At 44.6% G+C, this 19807-nt stretch overlaps 1 protein-coding gene across 1 annotated transcript in view; it reads left to right on the top strand.

The window, feature by feature from the left end:
• sepsecs (Sep (O-phosphoserine) tRNA:Sec (selenocysteine) tRNA synthase) overlaps window positions 1-19807 on the top strand; it is a 515993-nt gene that overhangs the window by 472252 nt on the left and 23934 nt on the right. The window lies entirely within an intron of this gene.

Below are 19807 nucleotides of genomic sequence, written 5' to 3'. Positions count from 1 at the left end.
AACAGTCAGCTCGCTAAGAGCCTTTTTTTTACGCCAAGTCAAGTACCGTCCTTGGTTGGTTATGCTAGATGAAAAGAAGTGGCCATGTGTATACAGTAGCTCATTCAAGTGATTTTTGACCTCATTAACGGTTTTATCCACCATTTCCGTAATTATTAGAAACTTGGCATGGAAGCTGCCATTTGGAATGATTTCCTCTTTTTGAGTTGCTGAGTTGAGAGCATGGCGTGAAGTGCATTAAGTGTGAACTTTATTTTTTGCACAAAAAAAACAAACATTTTATGGTCTTTGTATAATCACTTCACTTGCCCCGGCTGTGCACCTGTGGGTTTTTTAATTGCCGTCCTCCCCCTATACAGGCATATCAAGCACACAAAGGCCAGACAAAACAAACACCACTATTCACACACCATTCACAACTCAGCATTGTCTTCAGTTAGTTTTCCCAGTTAGTCTTTTTTTGAATCTTTCAGTCAGACCCATGTGATTTTAAAGGGATCTTTTTGTTTGAGAACCGCTCTGCTTGGTTTCCCATGCAGGGAGATCCCACGATTTTGTAACCCTTTTTCACCCCGTGCCAATTTTTCTAAGTGATCCTGGGCGCTACACTCCCTCCACCAGCCTAGGGAGCCCAGGGCCGAGCTCATGCCTCCTTCAATGTATGAGAGCCAACTGACTTTCTTGTCACCTGACAGGGGGGGAGTTTCCCCGGTAGGACGTAGTGCGTGGAAGGAACACGTTATTCCAACCAGTTCCCTTCCCCTCCATCAGGTGCCCCAGTTGTCATGGGGGAGGCGGTATAGCGACCAGGATTACTACATGTTTTTGTGAGGGTATTAACTACCCTAGGAGACAACCCCACCTAGGGTATGGGCGCTGATAACGCGGAGGGGAAGACACACCCCCCAGCGCCCACAGCGTCCCCGGCGGGAATCGAACCCAGGACCTTCTACCTTCTACCTGTTAATATTTTCTATGTCACCGTCTAACTAACCCGGTGGTTCCCAACCTTCTCTGTATCAGGGCCCACTTAAAAAGTGGTCGTTCGCGGCCCACCCATCCAACCACTTAATTTTCCAAGTCTTATTTTGTGGTCCCCCAATTCTTGCAATATCCCCCAGGCAGTGGGCCCCGGAACCACCGGTTGGGAACCGCTGCCGGAGTGGAAGTCTGGCCGTGTAGCTTTTCACACTGCCTCCTCGCACTGTCATCTCAGTCGAGGGTGTTTTATGTCTGACCAGGGTAAGTTGTTACGCGTCTGACTGAGGTTACGTCTTATTTTTGACCACTGCTGCCTGCTCCGCTACACTTGCTGTGTGTGTGCGCGTGTGTGTGTGTGTGTGTGTTTGTAGGTTATAAGGGCATAGGGGAGGGCAGTTTTATTCAACAACTTGAGCTTCTTGGGAAGATGTCCAAGAGATTTTGATTTGGGTGTGCATGCTTGTGTGTGTGTGCGTGCGTGTGGTAACTGGTAACTGGTTATAACTGGTCCTAGAAAAATATTTTAAGCTTAACACCAGAAATGCCCCCCCCCCTCCCCCCAACTGTTTACTGTTCATTTAATTCTACTAGTGTTGATGATGTATTTTATATTATTGTATAATATACTAGTCTTTGAATAAATGTAATAATAATAATAATAATAATAATAATAATAATAATAATAATAATAATAATAATAATAGCTTGAATTGATATAGCGCCTTTCAAAAATCCAAGGACGCTTTACATCAAAAACAATGAACAACCAACCAACAAACAAACAACCAAACAAAACAACAACCAACTATTCGCCATAAGCCTGTGAGAATAGGTGTCTTTTCAAGGACTTTTTCTTAAAAGAGTCCAGTGTTGGAGCATGGCGAATCCCTATTGGGAGAGAGTTCCACAGGGTGGGGGGCTGCCACACTGAAGGCTCTGTCCCCCAAAGTTTCCTTGTTTGCGTTGGGGACAGAGAGGAGGTCCAAGTCTCTGGACCGCAGGGTCTATGGAGGAGGCCTGAGAGGTACTGTGGAGCAAGGGCGTTGTGACATTTGTAGGTGAGAAGGAGGAGTTTGTTATAGATGCGGATCCTAACAGGAAGCCAGTGCAGTTGTTTACGGGTAGGGGTGATATGCTGCCAAGGCTCGGTGCGGGTGAGAACTCTGTCAGCGGAATTTTGGACATGCTGGAGCCTATCCAGGTACTTTTCTCCATTGCAGTAGTCCAGGCAGGAGGTAACAACAAAAGTGTGAATGAGGGTCTCAGACACAGAGTCGGCAGAGTGAGGGACGGAGCCTTAGAGATGTTCTTGAGGTGGTAGAAGGCCGATTTGGTTATGGACTATATATGTGACTGGTAGGAGAGGGTTGAGTCCAGAATAATGCCCAGGTTGTGGACTTCCAGAGATGGAGTTATGGAGCTGCCATCCATCCACATGGAGTAGTGTTTGACTGGGGCTGGGTGTGATCTGGCGGCGTTGATATAGTGACAAACTGTTGTCTGTTGGAGAGGTATGACTGGAACCAGGCGAGGGCTACTGTATGTCCGCGAGGCCAAGATAGGCGGAGAGGCGATCAAAGGAGGATGGTGTGGGAGACACCAGTCGAAAGCTGCGGAGAGGTCCAGAAGAACAGCAATGCCATGCGAAGAAGGTCGTCGGTGATCTTTAGTATAGGGCGGTCTCTGTGCTGTGGTGAGTTCTGTAGGCAGAGTGGAGTGGTTCATGAAGCTCATGGTTGGACACGTGCTGTTGAATTTGTGCGGCAACTACCCTTTCCAAGATTTTGCTGAGGAAAGGAAGGTTGGAGATCGGCCGGTATAATAGTTGCTCAGCTCCTCAGGGTCCAAACCAGGCCTCTTGAGAATCGGGGTGAATTTTGAGGCTGCTTGGAATGAGGAGTTGATGATGTCCATGATGATAGGGCAGAGGGTGGGTATAGACGAATCCACAGACGCGCTACCTGTAGCTGCCTGTAGGCGGCCATTGCTGCGGTGTCGCGTCCGTGTAACGTTGACACCGCAGCAATGGCTGCGCGCAAGGCAGCGCTCTGTGGATTTGTGTATAGGCACGTCTTCTCTAGTGCTGTGGGCATGGGGTCCAGAGAACAGGTGGATGAGTTAGCCCTTGATGACCAGCTCAGTGACCATATAGGAGCATCCTACACAGCTGTGAAGGAGGAAAGACGATGTCCTTTCCGAGGTTGGACGGCCGGCAGCGACAGGGAGCAGTGTCCTGAGGCCGAGGTGTGTGTGTGTGTGTGTGTGTGTGTGTGTGTGGAGTGGGGGAGGCAGGTGCCAGGAGCTGCTGGATGGAGTCCACTTCAGCTTGGAAGAAGCCCAAGAACCTGGAGCAGGGGAGCAGGGGTCGGGGGCACCTCAGGAGTTGGGGACACTGAGGGGGCGTAGTAGGTGATTAACTCTCTCACTGCCAAGATCGACTTATGACGAGACATCGTCATAACGCCCTGGCTTTTTTTCTCTTTTTTTTTACACAACCAGAGACGCGATCCCAAGTTGTACTCCTCCATTCACTTCCTGGTTAACTTATTACTTTAAAAAAAATCCTGTGTGTGTGTGTGTGTGTGTGAGTTTTCTTTGAACTACACTGACAATGTTTCTTCTGCAGCAAACATGGAGTAGACAGTCAACACGCTCTTCATTAGCTCCTTTAACCCTTTAAGACCTGGAACTTTGTTTTTAGATTTGAGCTAAAAAAAGCATTATTTTACACTTTGGGCTATTCAAAAATAGCAGATATACAAGCTCATAGCGCGGCACCGAGTGCCGCGCTACGAGCTTGTAGATCTGCTATTTTTGAAAAATCGTCAAAATGTGTGCAAATCTTTGAATATATATATTTTTAAAGCGAACATTTTTAACTCAAATCTTTGCTTCTGGGGGTCCCTGGAACAAACTATTTTGATGGGGGTCCGCGGCCAAATACATATCATTTTGGGGGTCCTTGACATGAAAAAGATTGAGCACCACTGATATAGAAACATACGTTTTTCAGAATACTGTTGGGATTTAGGAGACATGTAGAATCGGCTTCAGTCTCAATGGGTTAAACCAGTAAGACCTGAGGCCCATTCTACAAATGCCCTCTAAATCAGTAGTTCTCAAACTTTTTTCTAAAATGACACAGTGCTTTCTCGGTTTTAATGAGTTAATGACAGAGTTAGCACATGCAATATGTGCTGCTGGTTCAAGGACTGCAGCTCATTCAGAATGCTCAGACAATGCTTATGTTTATGGGGGCGCACACTCCACATCATTCATCACTCATTTCAAATCTTTCTGCCGTTGCTTGGTCTTATGCCAACAGCGAGTCCAGTGGTGGACAGTAATGAAGTACCTTCACTTGAGTACTGTACTTACTGTAAGTACAGTTTTTGAGTATCTGTACTTTACTTGAGAATTTGTATTTTTTTTATACTTGTGACTTTCACTCCGCTACATTTGAAAGACAAATATTGTACTTTTGACTCCACTACATTTCTATGAAGTGAAAAAGTACATTGTGAATTAATCACTTAAGTCCTAGTTCAAATATAGTGAATCTGCTCTTTTCACTATTATTGACATATATATTTTTTAAGATCAGGAAAATCTTTTAATTTTGGGGGGAAAATGTCTACATTTTAATACAGCAATGCATTGATATTAAAGAAAGAAGAGAATATACTATGTAATAGTACTTTTGAATACATTCGCATTTTTAAAAGCATTCACCTCTGAGTACTTAAGTACTCAAGTACAAATTTGACGAGGCAACCTTCACTTGTTGTGGAGTCATATTTGACCAGGAGTATCTATACTTTAAGTGGGTCTGACTACTTTGTAGTGTACTTTGTCCACGCACTGATCATCACTCATTTCAAAGCTTTCTTCTGCCGTTGCTTGGTTTGATGCCAGCAGTGAGATTGAATCAGTGGGGTGGTGCTCTGTCCTGTAGCACCTCTGGACGTTGCTTCAAAAGCCTTGACACATTTTAATCCACTAAGACCGGGAACGCATCCGTGTCATTTTAGATGTCTTTGGGCTATTCAAAAATAGCAGATATTCAAGCTCATGAGCTTGTAGATCTGCTATTTTTGAAAAACTGTGCAAGTCTTTGAATATGTATTTTTAAAGTGGACATTTAACTCAAATCTTTGCTTCTGGGGGGGGTTCTACAAAATGTCTTCTAAATCCTAACAGTTTAAAAAAGAAAACTCATGTCAAGGACCTGCAAAATGATATGTATTTGGCCACGGACCCCCCAACTCCACCCCATCTCAACATATTTTGTTCCAGGGACCACCCCGCAAACATTTGAGTCACAAATGTTCGCTTAAAAAAAATATATATAATCAAAGATTTGCACACATTTTCACGATTCTTTCAAAAATAGCAGATCTACAAGCTCATAGCGCGGCACTCGGTGCCGCGCTATGAGCTTGCAGATCTGCTATTTTTGAATAGCCCAAAGAAATCTAAAGCGACACAGATGCGTTCCTGGGATTGAATGGGCTAAAAAGACACTGCGGACACCCGTCTGATTCTTCATAAACACGGGGACGTCCTTTTCGACCGATTCCCCCCAAAAAACAAAACAAAAGCTGATGTACGAGCGTTCTGGTTTTCTTGAGAGGCAAAAATTATTGTCGAGGGCAAAAAGCAATTGTTGGAGGCAGAAAAAGCAATTTGCTCGTGTAGGTCAGCCGGGATGAAAACCATACAAGCATGTCTCGATCAAATGTAATTGAAGTCCTGTGTTGTAAGACTGGCGTTAAGAAACGGTTAACCAATATTCCTTATTATAGTCTTATGCTAATGCTGCATCTACCGTGTGATGTTATGTAACATTGCTGTCGGGCAGAAACTTCTTATCTCTGTGTACGCCTTACTTCAGTGGTTCTCAACCAGTGGTCCAGGGACCACCAGTGGTCCTTGAAGGGGTTCCAGGCGGTCCCCAGCTAAATGATGTGGAGTTGGTAACCAAATGGACCCTTACAGATCTTTAACTCTTGAGAGAGCGTAAAATGAAACCAAATGGACCCTTACGGGTCCATTTGGTTTCATTTTACGCTCTCAAGAGTTAAATTATTGTTAAACATCTGCATTACTTAATTAAAGAATAGTTATTTTGATCTGTTATCTCTCCTATTGGTACCAACATCAATACAGCATGGAATTGTGGACAAAATCGTATCCAACGACAACAAAATATTCTAAGCCTTGGGTCTGAGACTGAGTAAATCTCATCAAACCGTGGTCCGTGGCTCAAATGCCGAATAAATAATGGACCTTGACATGAAAAGGGTTGAGAACCACCGTCCTACTTGATCATACTACTGCATGCATGTTGTTTTCTTTCTGTTGTGTACGTGTGTGTTTGTGTTAGTAAATTTGCAGGCTTTGAGGCCAGAGGTAATAGGAGTGTTGTAACAACTGGATCTTCCTGGGAAGACTTCCAGGACTGTGTGTGTGTGCGTGTGTGTGTGTGTGTGTGTGCGTGCGCGCGCGTGTGCTCGTGCACGCGCGCCCCTGTAGCTGTAGCCTTTACTGTGACAGAGTGTCTGGCTCAGTCTTGTTTGCCTTTGCATTGATCACACTCCAAGCATGCAGTGAACAATTCGCGCAACTATCATTAGCGCCGTTAAACTCGTGGGTAATCACATACAGTTCCCGGAGCTCTCAAGAGAATGTGCACATAAATGTGAGATACATCTTAAGTCAGCGGTCCAGGTTGCGTGTATCGGGTGACAATACGAGGAACACCTCGGCCCTCGTAGCTGGCAGTGTCGAGGCACGGCCCGGGTTGACTTCAACCCAAGTGACCCACAGGCTTCTCACCGAAGATGTGGTCGTACATAGTCACAGTTCATCCTCACAGGACCAAATGACTTGTCCCCCAATACCAGTGCCTAGCAGTGTTTGAACTACTGTTAACTAACGTGGCCAACACTGCTGCCTAGTAGAGCAGTAGAATGTAATGTAGGTTCCAGCATGGCCTCATAAAATCTTCATTGCTCAGTGAGTTCCACACGAGTACTGTAAGAAGAACCAGTTCAGACCGTTACATTTCAATGCGGGTCTCTCTGCTCCCAAACAGCGTTTTAATGGCACACTCATACAAACTGTGCCACACCACCATGTGCCTTCCAGCACGTCCCCGAAAACAAGGAAGATGTGTGTGCAAGCGCATGTGTGCGTGAGACTAGCTGTGTCTGAGAGGGAAGACAAGAGAACGATCTCCCCTCCGGCGTGGTCTCTTGGGGAAACGAGTTGTCTGGGCCCATGCTGGAAACAAAGCAGTGTATTTTTTTTTTCTTTCCCTTCCATTCGTTGCCCCCACCCAGTTCCGTCCTCCACTCTTCTCTCCCTAGGGTTTCAATTACTGTCTCCCTTCACCTCTCATTAGCACGAGTGGGCTGCTCATTCTTAACTACATGATCCCTAGCGTCCCTATTCTGGGTATGTCATAATACGGGCGAAAAATAGCCAATCCACAAGCTTTCAATGTGTTGCGTCGCGACGCGTCCGTGAGCTTGTTGATCGGCTATTTTCGGTGAAGAGATTTGGCGTGGCGGGAGAAAAGGAGGGGACCAAGTATAGACCCTGTTCTACGATATATCGGGTTAGGCTTACGTGTGTGTGTATATATATATATATATATATATATATATATATATATATATATATATATATATATACATATATAATACTGTACAGCACACACACACACAACACACACACACACACACACACACACACACACACACACACACACACACACACACACACACACACACACATTTTAACCATTTATTTATGTCCACATAAAGGAGAAACATACAGGGACACACACATTATAGGTGCAGTAAGGTTACAGTACATTCCCAAAATCATGGCATATGTCTTCATAATACAATAAGCATGTCACTCATTGCTCTATGGGTATAAGTAACAGGGTCTCCGCCATATATGGCGACAGCCAATTATAGCAGAGAGACAGCACAATACTTTGCCATCCTTTTTTGACTCCTTTTTGGGCATCCCAAGTTGTTGAAGCCCTCTAACAACCAGTCTGTGGGTATGTCCTTGGCTGCCAAATTTAAAAAAACAAATAGTCTGCACCTATAACCTCGCTGTCGGTATTTAGTGACCTCGGTCATAAAGGCTTCTTCTAGGCTAAGGTCAAAGTTGCCATCTCCATAACAACATCTGTGTACTTTAGCTGTCAAAGATGTAAAGATGTCTGGGTTATCACCAGAGATGGAACGTGGATGAAATGACACGGGAATGTTTGTACATTCTCACTGTAGATGCATGATATTTTTGTCCTTTAGCTATAAGTTCCACAATTCTATCGTGACGCACATCCCTTTGTATGCATAGTGGCCATTCGAGATGTGCCACAGTGTTTCAGTGACCAGGGTTGCCAGATCTGCTTATTATAATTTCCCCGCAAGATTTTATTTGAAAATAGCAGATCTACAAGCTCACAACGCGTCGCATCGCGACGCGTTGTGAGCATGTAGATCTGCTATTTTCAAATAGCTGATATATGTTAATGTATATCTCTGCTGTCCAGCCAGAAACTGCTAACTCCAAAACGCTCATTGTTCAGGAAACGCAAAAACAAAATATACGTTTTTCAGGAAATGAAGAAAACCTTATATTTTTAAAACAAAGCAATACTACCTCATCAAAGTTGGTATAGTGACTTTATATATTGTCAGATACTTGCATGTGTCATTATATTATCAACACTTTAACCAAATTGCGGGTAAATCAACACTTTACCCAGCGCAAGTGGAGTTAGCAGTTTCAGACGAGCAGAAATCAAGCTGAAGTGGAGTTAGGTGTCCAAACAATAATAGCTCCACTCGCAGCTGAGGGAGAGGTTTCTGAAGGGTACAAATTCTCAAAAGCTAACAATGGATCTCCAAGCTCACAATGCATCACAACAACGTGTGAATTAATGCCCTGATGCTTCATGCCACTTATTATATAGGCCTACAATAATAAACAGGACTTTAAATATTACAATAACTTCTGCAAAGAGGTAGTAGAATAGCGCGACAGAAATGCTATGAACGCCTTTCTTCTTGTCACATTGCTCTCCTCATTAAACACTTAATAGATTTTAGAAATATAATTACTTGTTTTCATAACATTAGCGTCAGTGCTAAGTTTGATAAACAGGTACACTGCATAGTTTTAACAGACTACGGGGAGCTTGTTTACGTGGTCCTCCTCCTCGTTCACTGCGCAACGCGCTCTACTCATGCTGTTGAAAAGCAGCGCTGTAGAGGAGAGGGGGGAGTTGTTTGTTTTTGACGGACAGTTTGAGGATCCAATGGAGTTGGGCGTTTTCGTCAGAGGCGCTTTTTAATACTTTTCATTGGTTCAAATGTTTTGATATTTTACACAGACCTAAAGGGTGTTCAATAGCCTTGATTTATGAAAAAAAAAAAAAAAACTGAAAATGGAGTTATCTGGTCCTGGCTGGACACCGACGATATGTTAAAGTGCTCATGTGGCCCATAGTCGCTTCTTTTGGACTGGTTTTCCTAGACCTGGTTGCTTGTTTCTCTCACAGAATCTGGCAACACTGTTGTTCACGCACAAACCACTCCAGAATGATGCTAACATGCATTGTGTTCCATGTTGACTTCTCTAAACACAGCCCTGTGTCTCCTCTGTCACTTTCTAAAACAGAGCTATGTCCCAGCTAGTCTACCTATTTCTAGGAAGTACTGCACTCTTGGCAGAGCTCAGAACTATAACCCAACTCAATGTTAGGTCACAGGTCACAACAGGGCGACTGCTGACCTGTCGCAGATGACCCCGACCCCCATCCATCCCTCGTCATGAATGTCAGGGGCCCCGCAAGCCTTGTTGTACCACTGCAGTGGACAGGGAGAGGGAGAGGGGGCCCCTGCGATCGGGACATCTGAGTTAGCCAGGAGGCTAATTCCGCTAATACAGATTAGCTCCCGCGGGAACCAGCCATATTGATTGGACAAACCAAGGCTTGGAGAAAAACGCTCCCAACATTCAATTATCCACACAGATAGACGTAATGGCATTATACCCCCCCCCCCCCCCCCCCCCCCCCCCCCCCTCCTCCCTTTCTCCTTCACTCTTTCTCTTAGTCTCTCTTCCTCTCTTTCTCACTGCCTCTCCCGCATTCTCTCCCTTTGGCTCTTCATTCCCGAACCCTACTTCTTCCCTGGAAGTGTGTGTGTGTGTGTGTGTGTGTGTGTGTGTGTGTGTGTGTGTGTGTGTGCGTGTGCGTGTGTGTTATCTGATTGTGATCCTATTCTAAAGTGGGCGAGGGAGTGTTTGGACACTTTTTAAGTGTTTTACCCATCTTAGATGCCCTTGTTTTGTTTTTGTTTTCATGCGTCGAGGTTGGATGTTGTGGTTATTTTCAGCATCTAGTAGCAACGTGACTCCCTCTTCTTGTTCATGTGATATTGCGTTAATTCCACTCCCGTGCATCACGGCATAATAAACACACAATGTAAACATGTGATATATATTCCTCTGGGTGACCTGATTTCCCTTGCGGTTGTAGTTGTAGCGACAGTGTGTGCGCGTGCGCGTGAGCGTGTGCGTGTATGCGTGTGTGTTTACATGCAAATTAGCAGTGTGGACACGGAATTGGTTTAGCCATTACCTATATTGTCCTTTTTGATTGGCAATATATTTTAAAGACATTTCTTACGGAAACGCCATTCAGGGTATTGAAGGTATTTGATTCTGCTGTTGAGGGCCCTTAAAGTATTTCATTGAAGCCATTACATCCCTTTCTACCCAAATGTCAATACAATCTAAACCGCTCGTTCGTTTTAACAGTGTGTGTGTGTGTGTGTGTGTGTGTGTGTGTGTGTGTGTGTGTGTGTGTGTGTGTGTGTGTGTGTGTGTGTGTGTGTGTGTGTGTGTGTGTGTGTGTGTGTGTGAGTGTGCATGCGCGGACGCATACGATGCGTCAAAATCAACTGAGCATGCTTGCATTAGCTCTGGCTCCGCAGCCTCTTTACACACTCTTAGTGCTAGCCCGCTCTCATTAGCTAGTGTCATTAAAGGCTAGTCATGATTGCCTTCGGTCGGGGGGGCGCGCGCATTTCAGCTCCTATTCCATGGGAGGGGGAGTCTGAGCGGCTCCTCATTTCCAGCGGCCAATGACACGTGAAGGCGACGCAGGTAACAGATGCGTTTCCGGCGCGTGCATGCGCAGGCACGCGCGTTGCACATTTGCACACACACACACACACACATGCAAAACTTTCTGTCTCTCTCTCACACACACACACACACACACACCTGGGCCATCATCATTAGATGAGTGTGGCGGCGGTGCTTGAGAGAGTCCGGTAAACGGCTAATAATCTGTGAATATTATTAGCTAATGGCTGAGGGCTGTGGCCGGGTTGTGATCTCTCACAGAGTGAGATGAGGGAGAGAGAGAGAGAGAGAGAGAGAGAGAGAGAGAGAGAGAGAGCATGAAACAGCAGCATCACTAATCACTAGAAAACCTAGTTTTCTGTAAATCCACATCAAATTTAATTAGCCAGTGGTCTTTTCTAAAATGCTAAGGGATGTAACCAGCTTCAACTCTATCTTTTTTTAACCCATGACGACCTGAAGCCGATTCGACAAATGTCTTCTAAATCCCAACAGTTTTCTGAAAAAAAAAATGTATGTTTCTATATCAGTGGTGCTCAAACTTTTTCATGTCAAGGACCCCCAAAATGATATGTATTTGGCCGCCGACCCCCGTCTCAAAATATTTGGTTCCAGGGACCCCCCAGAAGCAAAGATTTGAGTTAAAAATGTTCGCTTTAAAATAATACATATTCACAGATTTGCACACATTTTCTCGATTTTTCAAAAATAGCAAACCTACAAGCTCATAGCGCGGCACTCGGGCTTGTAGATCTGCTATTTTTTAATAGCCCAAAGTGTAAAATAATGCATTTTAGCTCAAAGGTCTTAATGGGTTCCAGGTCTTAAAATGTGTTAAACTAGCTTTTAAAAATACTATTGTCTGCACCATGGATTATGAAGTATTAGCATAGCATTGAAATTGATCATAATGAACCGTGTTATGACTTGTGACAGATGACTGCTACAGCCGCCCGTTCATAATCAATACATTTCACAACCGTTCACTCTGTCTGGAATCAGACAAAAGCCCAGGTCTCTGGACAGTGGGGTTTTGTTCCGGCAGTGAAAAGATTCCGGCCCCTTTGGCGAAGCCCCTTCTCTATCACTCTAACGTACATCCCTTCCTTTTCACAACCAGCCCCAAAAGTAATTTCAGGGTTGCGGCGGGCTGGGAGCGAAGTTGTCCAAATGAAAAGGCCCTCGATGAAGAGAGGAGGCCATTTTCCCCCCAGAAGCCGAATTGACTGTTGCAAACAAGAGGCATGACCGAGATGAAATTGGCTCACCTGAATCCTGTCCTCTGAGAGAGAGAGAGAGAGAGAGAGAGAGAGAGACAGAGAGAGAGAGAGAGGGAGAGGGAGGGAGAGGGAGGGAGAGAGAGAGAGAGAGGTAGTAACGAGAGCGATGAGGGGAGGATGAGAGCGTGACGGAGCAAGAGAGAGAGAGAGAGTGAGAAGACTCCTACTATAAGAGCATGAAAGAGAAAAAAAAACAAGTGTGTGCAGTGTGTGCGCAGTTGAGGGAGAAAGACGGGGAGAGAGAGAGATGAAGGGAGAATGGAGGAGAGAGAGAGATTGTTATTGTTATTGTGGAAAAAGGGAGAGAAGACCAAAACCCTCCCTCCAATTTCATCCATGATGTCCCATCTTAACCCAATCAATCCGGGAAACGCATCTGCGTCGTTTTAGATTTGAGCTACACCATTATTCTATACTTTGGCTATTCAAAAATAGCAGATATACAAGCTCGTGGCCTGTAGATCTGCTATTTTTTGAAAAATCGTGCAAAAATGTTAACGATTTTAAAAAGAATAGCAGATCTACAAGCTCATAGCGTGGCACTCGGTGCCGCGCTATGAGCTTGTATATCTGCTATTTTTGAATAGCCCCCGGATTGAAGGGGTTAACCGGTGGAGTTGACATAAAACCTTGATGTCGGCCGTATCAACGGAGAGCGAGGTCTATTTTATCATCAAGAGCAGACCCACCCCCCCCCCACTCTCTGGTATCAATGATACAACCTTTATCTCAGACATCAAAATATTACGTTCTGATTTATACACTTGGTCGTGCAGCAGGGGGGGGGGGGGGCAAGGACGCGAGGACTCGCACTGAAAACGGAAGGTGTGTACAAAGCTTACAAGCTTTGTGAGCTTGTAGATCGGCATTTTTTTTGGCGCGCGACAATGGCGCCGAACGATGCATAAATCAGACTTTATTCCTTATCACCCGTGTGCAGTGGTGTAAAGTAACTAAGTGCATTTACTCAAGAACTGTACTGTACAATTTTGAGGTACTTTTACTTTACTGGAGAGTATATCCAATTACCTTTACTTCTACTCCACTACATCTCAGAGACAAATATTGTACTTTTACTCCACTACAATCATTTGAAAACTTTAGTTATTAGTTACTTATATAAATTATTATATTATGAAACATACATTAACCACTTCAGCCATATTTTATACCTAGGCTATTTGAAAATAGCAGATCTACAAGCTCTCAACGTGTCGCATCGCGACGCGTTGTGAGCTTGTAGATCTGCTATTTTCAAACAATTTAGTACTTTTACTTTTGGTAATTTAAGTACATTTTGATACCAATACTTTTGTAGCTACTTTTACTCAAGTAAATTATGAATTCCGGACTTTTACTTGTAACAGAGTACTTCTACATTGCAGTATTGATACTTTTACTTAAGTAAAACATTTGAGTACTTTTTCCACCACTGGTGCTGAACGACGTATAAATCAGACTTTATTCCTTATCATCACCTGTGTGTGTGTGTGTGTGTGTGTGTGTGTGTGTGTGTGTGTGTGTGTGTGTGTGTGTGTGTGTGTGTGTGTGTGTGTGTGTGTGTGTGTGTGTGTGTGTGTGTGTGTGTGTGTGTGTGTGTGTGTGTGTGTGTGTGTACTCTATTTCTTGAGACGGATTGAGGGACATAATTCAGATCATTGTGGGGGAATTTATAAAACTAAAACGGGTCTTGTCTTTTGCGTTTGGAATGGATCAGAATGTGAAGCGTTTTTAAATAATGACCGTGCTCCATTATAAAGATATTAGGCTTCATTTTGCTTTAAATTGATATATCTATTTTGTGATTCGTGCGAGTGATTTTTGAGCAACGAACGTCATATATTTTACTGAACATTAGCCTCAATCGTGACCACAGATGAGAGCTGGAGTAGAAAAGTGCGATGCTGCTCCACTCCCCTCCATCTCCCCAATCCTAATTACATATATTTTTCCTCAAATGAGCTTCTAATCTCGAGTCAGCAACTCTGAGACGAAGTGAAACTTTTTGCTTGACCAGTATCGGTCATTTATAGCCCGGCTTAATTGGGAACCATAAACCTGGTCTGAGGCTCATCCAGTAATGATTCTCTGCCTCCAAATACCTGCTGGCCTTTAGCAGAATATTACTTATTAAGCCATTAAGACCGGGAACGCATCTGTGTGTCATTTTTAATTGCTTTGGCCATTTCAAAAATAGCAGATATACAAGCCGCGCTATATGAGCTTATAGAGCTGCTATTTTTGAAAAATCGTGAAAATGTTTGCAAATCTGAATATATATTTTTTAAAGTGAACATTTGTAACAAAAATATTTTTTGCTTCTGGGGGTCCCTGGAACAATGTATTTTGAGACGGGGGTCCACAGCCAGATACCTATCATTTTGAGGGTAACCACTGATGTTATAGCGACATAAGTAAACAAAAAACAAACAAAAAAACTGTTAGGATTTAGAAGACATTAGAATCCCCAGTTAAAATGTTCAAAGATTTGCAAAAATGTGCATCATTTTTCAAAAATAGCAGATCTACAAGTTCATAGCGCGGCACTCGGTGCCGCGCTATGAGCTTGTATATCTGCTATTTTTGAATAGCCCAAAGGAATCTAAAAATGACACACAGATGCGTTCACGGTCTTAATGGGTTAAGCACTCCAAAATCTAGCGGAAGTATTATTCGTAAGGTCAAGCGTGAAGAATCTTTCAGAGAGGCGAGGCTTTATGAGCTCGCCTTTCTCACATCTATACGCGCCGCAGCTAGCATGCTAATGGACATCTTCTGCCATTTTAGATATTCTCTCCCCTGCCAGACGCAAGGAACTGGGGAGCAGGGAGATGTTTTCTCCATCAGGAGGACCCGTACAAATGTTGTTTTATTTGTACTTTTATGGATATAACGTGCAGTTGACAAGCTGTGCCGCAGCCACGTACTGTATTATTTCTATGTGGAATGCTACAAGAAACGAGGCCCCCGCCATAAATTAGCATATAAGTGAGTCTGGTGTTCCATTGAGAGTCTTTTGTAGTTACACGGGGAAACATTAAGTGCAATATTTATAACTCACAGACCAAATCTACTAAAAAGCTATTTAACCCATTAAGACCTGGAACGCGTTGGCTATTCAAAAATAGCAGATATACAAGCTCGTAGCGCGGCACCGAGTGCCGCGCTACGAGCTTGTAGATCTGCTATTTTTTTTTAATCTTGAAAATGTGTGCAAATTGAATATATATATATTATTTTAAAGCAAACATTTTTAACTAAAGTCTTTGCTTCTGGGGGGTCCCTGGAACAAAATATTTTTAGATCTGGGTCCGCGGCCAAATACACATCATGTTGGGGGTCCTTGACATGAAAAAGTTTGAGCACCACTGATATAGAAACATACGTTTTTCAGAAAACTGTTGGGATTTAGAAGACTTCAGGTCTTTATGGGTTAATATAAAGACTTTTTTTCCCGGAGGATAATGTGTGTTGGTCCGTCTGGTCGCACGGATATACAGTTTGTCACTGATGCAACTTCAAGCACACTCCAGTAAGATCTACGGCTCTACTGTCTCCTCTCGTGCACCGCAGACAGTGGATTTGCTTGATTTCGTTAAGACAAGAGTTCAATCATCCCTGCCGTCCCATAGTGTCGCATCAGATCGTATCACGCAGGCTGTTCAAGGGTATGCCTGTGTGATTATCCCCTGACAATACAGATAAAGGCTTACACACACACCCATTGCACGCGCGCACACACACACACACACACACACACACACACACACACACACACACACACACACGCACACACCCCCCCACACACACACACACACACACACACACACACACACACACTCAAATGTACGGTATTTGAACGCACGCGCACACACACAAATATAACAAACAAGTTACATGGGCATCCTTATGAGCCTTGAACACTGAAACCTGTGTTGCCAGATTCTGTGAGAGAAACAAGCAACCGGGTCTAGGAAAACCAGCCGAAAAGAAGCGAATATATGGGCCACATGAATACTTTAACATGTACATGGGCTATTTGAAAACAGCAGATCTACAAGCTCACAACGCGTCGCGATGCGACGCGTTGTGAGCTTGTAGATCGGCTGTTTTCAAATCAAATCTTGCGGGGGAATTATAATAAGCAGATCTGGCAAGTGGCAACCATGGTGTGTACGGCCGAGGCCAACCCTCTTGGGGTGAACTCTAGAATGCCACGACGAGCGTGCGGAGCGCAGCCCATTGTTTCAGTGCATGGGACCCCTGGGCGCAGCCATTGTGATGCTCGGGGCCAACCATCATCAGAGAGAGAGAGCGACGGAGGACATAGAGAATCATCCCGGGGAGAATGCCTCAGATCCCCCCCCGCCCCCCCCGCCCCCACCGAACACCCACGAGGGACCAGCAAAGAACAAGGAGAATCTATCCGATCGAATGTCACGCCAAACACACAGGCGCTGTGTTCAGCAGTCCTGTGATTGCTGTTGGTACGCCCTGATTAGTGACCCGTGTGTGTGTGTGTGTGTGTGTGTGTGTGTGTGTGTGTATGTGTGTGTGTGTCAGGATTCTGAGGCTTGTTTGTTACAGCGTATGTGTGTGTGTGTGTTGACTTGTGTTTGTACTGTAGCTGAACCCCATCACCAAGACTTGGAGGGATGCATGGCGAGATCAGAGTGAAAGGCCAGTCCACTGTCTCCAGCTATGATGGAGGAAGGCTGTGTGTGTGTGTGTGTGTGTGTGTGTGTGTGTGTGTGTGTGTGTGTGTGTGTGTGTGTGTGTGTGTGTGTGTGTGTGTGTGTGTGTGTGTGTGTGTGTGTGTGTGTGTGTGTGTGTGTGTGTGTGTGTGTGTGTTATATCACAGCTCAATGGACATTTGGGGACAGGGGTTATAAATTGTGTGGGGGGGGCTTGTTTTAGCAAAGCACACGGTGGTCAAGTGCACATACTGTATGCAAACCTTCACACACACACCTGATTTTGAGATGCGCTTTCTCGAACCTCAGCCTGAATGTTAGAAACAGACTTGAATGTAGAAGCATTTTAGCAAATACCACTTGTATTTACATCAGTAGCGTCCCCAGGAATTACATTTACGCCCCCTCTCAAAAATCGGCGATCGAAAACCGGCAAAATGTCCGTTTTCAATATGTTTTGACCATTATCTCTGGAACGGAAGTTCCAATCTGCTCAGTTCAAATCTTGTTGGATGCCTGACTTTGAGGACATTAAGCACGCAATGACACTTTTTCCGGGTTATTTGGGTTTTCTAGGGGAGGCGAGATCTTAGTTGATCTTAGTTGATCTTAGTTGGGCAGGCGACCAACCGATTTACATCCTCCAATCCGACATACTACTCAGATGTACACAAAGACATGCACACACGCACGCGGTGATGTACACAAAGACACACACACACACACGCACGCGGGTGCGCGCGCTGCAGTGGAAACTGGCTGGCACCCTGGGCACCAGCTGCTGTCGCCCCTGAGGCTCTCCTCTCGGCGCTGGATAATCCGTATGCAGGTTAATCCAACTCTGACCTCCTCTAGTCCTCACTGACCGATCATATCTCCACCTCTCTCTCTCTCTCTCTCTCTCTCTCTCTCTCTCTCTCTGCCCAACCAACCACCCATCCGGCCGTTTCCTCCTTTGCTCACAATCTCTTCCTCACCGGCCTCCCTCTATATCCCCTATACCTCTTATCTCTCTCTTTTTTTCTCTCTCTCTTTCTCTCCCCTACCCCCCACCCTACCCAAGTTGCCTTAAGCCCCTTCCACAGCAGCTCTAGCTATACCCCGCCCCCCACCCACCCCCCACACACACACACCTCCCCAAAAACCCTCGTATATACGCCCGCTGGCAAGCCAAACTGCCAAGCTGATGGCCAGATAAATTCGCCATTTAAGCTGTCCGCGGTTTCCCATTAAAGTCCTTTTTTTTTTTGGAGGAGGACCGTAACTTTAGAGGAAAACGGGGAATAAGGCTCATGGAGTGAAATAAATAAATAAATAAATAAAATAATCAAAGAACACCCCCCTAAGCCATTCTCACTGTACTGTTTATTTGCGGGAGAGCATGAAGGAGGTATACAGAAGAGGCGAGTTTGCAACTAACGCGTTAAGACCTGAAGCCGATTCTACATAATGTCTTCTAAATCAGTTTTTTCTCTTTAAACGTATGTTTCTATATCAGTGGTGCTCAAACTTTTTCATGTCAAGGACCCCCAATATTATATGTGTTTGGCCACGGACCCCCATCTGAAAATATATTGTTCCAGGGACCCCCCAGAAGCAAAGATTTGATTTAAGTGTTCGCTTTAAAAGAATATATTCAAAGATTTTCACACATTTAAAAAAAAAAAAATCAAAAATAGTAGATCTACAAGCTCATAGCGCGGCACTCGGTGCCGCGCTATGAGCTTGTAGATCTGCTATTTTTGAATAGCCCAAAGTGCAAAACAATGTTCTTTTTTTTAGCTCAAATCAAAAAAATGACACAGATGCGTCCTCAGGTCTTAATGGGCTAAAGGGAGAAAGGGAGAGAGAGGTAGGAATCTAGGACTTTAGAGAGAGGTGTACTTGTACTTTATCCCCATAGGAGGACGCAGAGCTGCGTTAGCGCGGCACCCTCGGGCAAGGTAGCGTACCCATTGGCAGCCGAGAGATGGATGATGCGGAACGCTTGTACACACCGTACGTATAGAAGTTATACCGTCAGTTTGGCCTGCACAAGGGCATATAAGCTACACTAAGTAGCTCAGCTAAAATGTATACGTCCCCCCCCCCGTTTACTGCCCTCCCGGGCGAGCTATGGAGAGATGACAGTGTGGTTTTTGTTAAAGGTTGTAGCAGGAGGAAGCGTTGTGCATGAGGGGTATTTTGGCAGGTGAGCGCATTTAACCCGTTAAGACCGGGAAACGCATCTGTGTGTCATTTTTTTTAGATGTCTTTGGGCTATTCGAAAATAGCAGATATTACAAGCTCACAGCGCGGCACCAAGTGCCGCGCTGTGAGCTTGTAGATCTGCTATTTTTTTTTTTAAACGTGAAAATTCGTGGCAAAATCTTGGATCGTATATCTTTTTTAAAGCGAACATTTGTAAAATATTTAGTTCCAGGAACCCCCAGAAGCAAAGATTTGAGTTACAAATGTCCGCAAAAAAAAATCAAATATTAGCTCATTAGCTCATAGCGCGGCACTCGGTGCCGCGCCATGAGCTTGTGTATATCTTCTATTTTTGAATAGCCCAGCGAAATCTAAAAATGACACACATGATGCGTTCCCGGTCTTAAAGAGCTAAAGGGGCATATTTTGGGGGCGAAGGGGGAGGGTTTGGCGGAGCTTGTTGGCACGGCTATGCCCCTG

Source organism: Gymnoscopelus microlampas (assembly GCF_963454915.1).
Source record: "Gymnoscopelus microlampas genome assembly, chromosome: 19".
Classification (NCBI taxonomy): Eukaryota; Metazoa; Chordata; class Actinopteri; order Myctophiformes; family Myctophidae; genus Gymnoscopelus; species Gymnoscopelus microlampas.
Note: the sequence above shows the minus strand (reverse complement) of the source record. Positions and strands in the feature narration are given on the sequence as shown.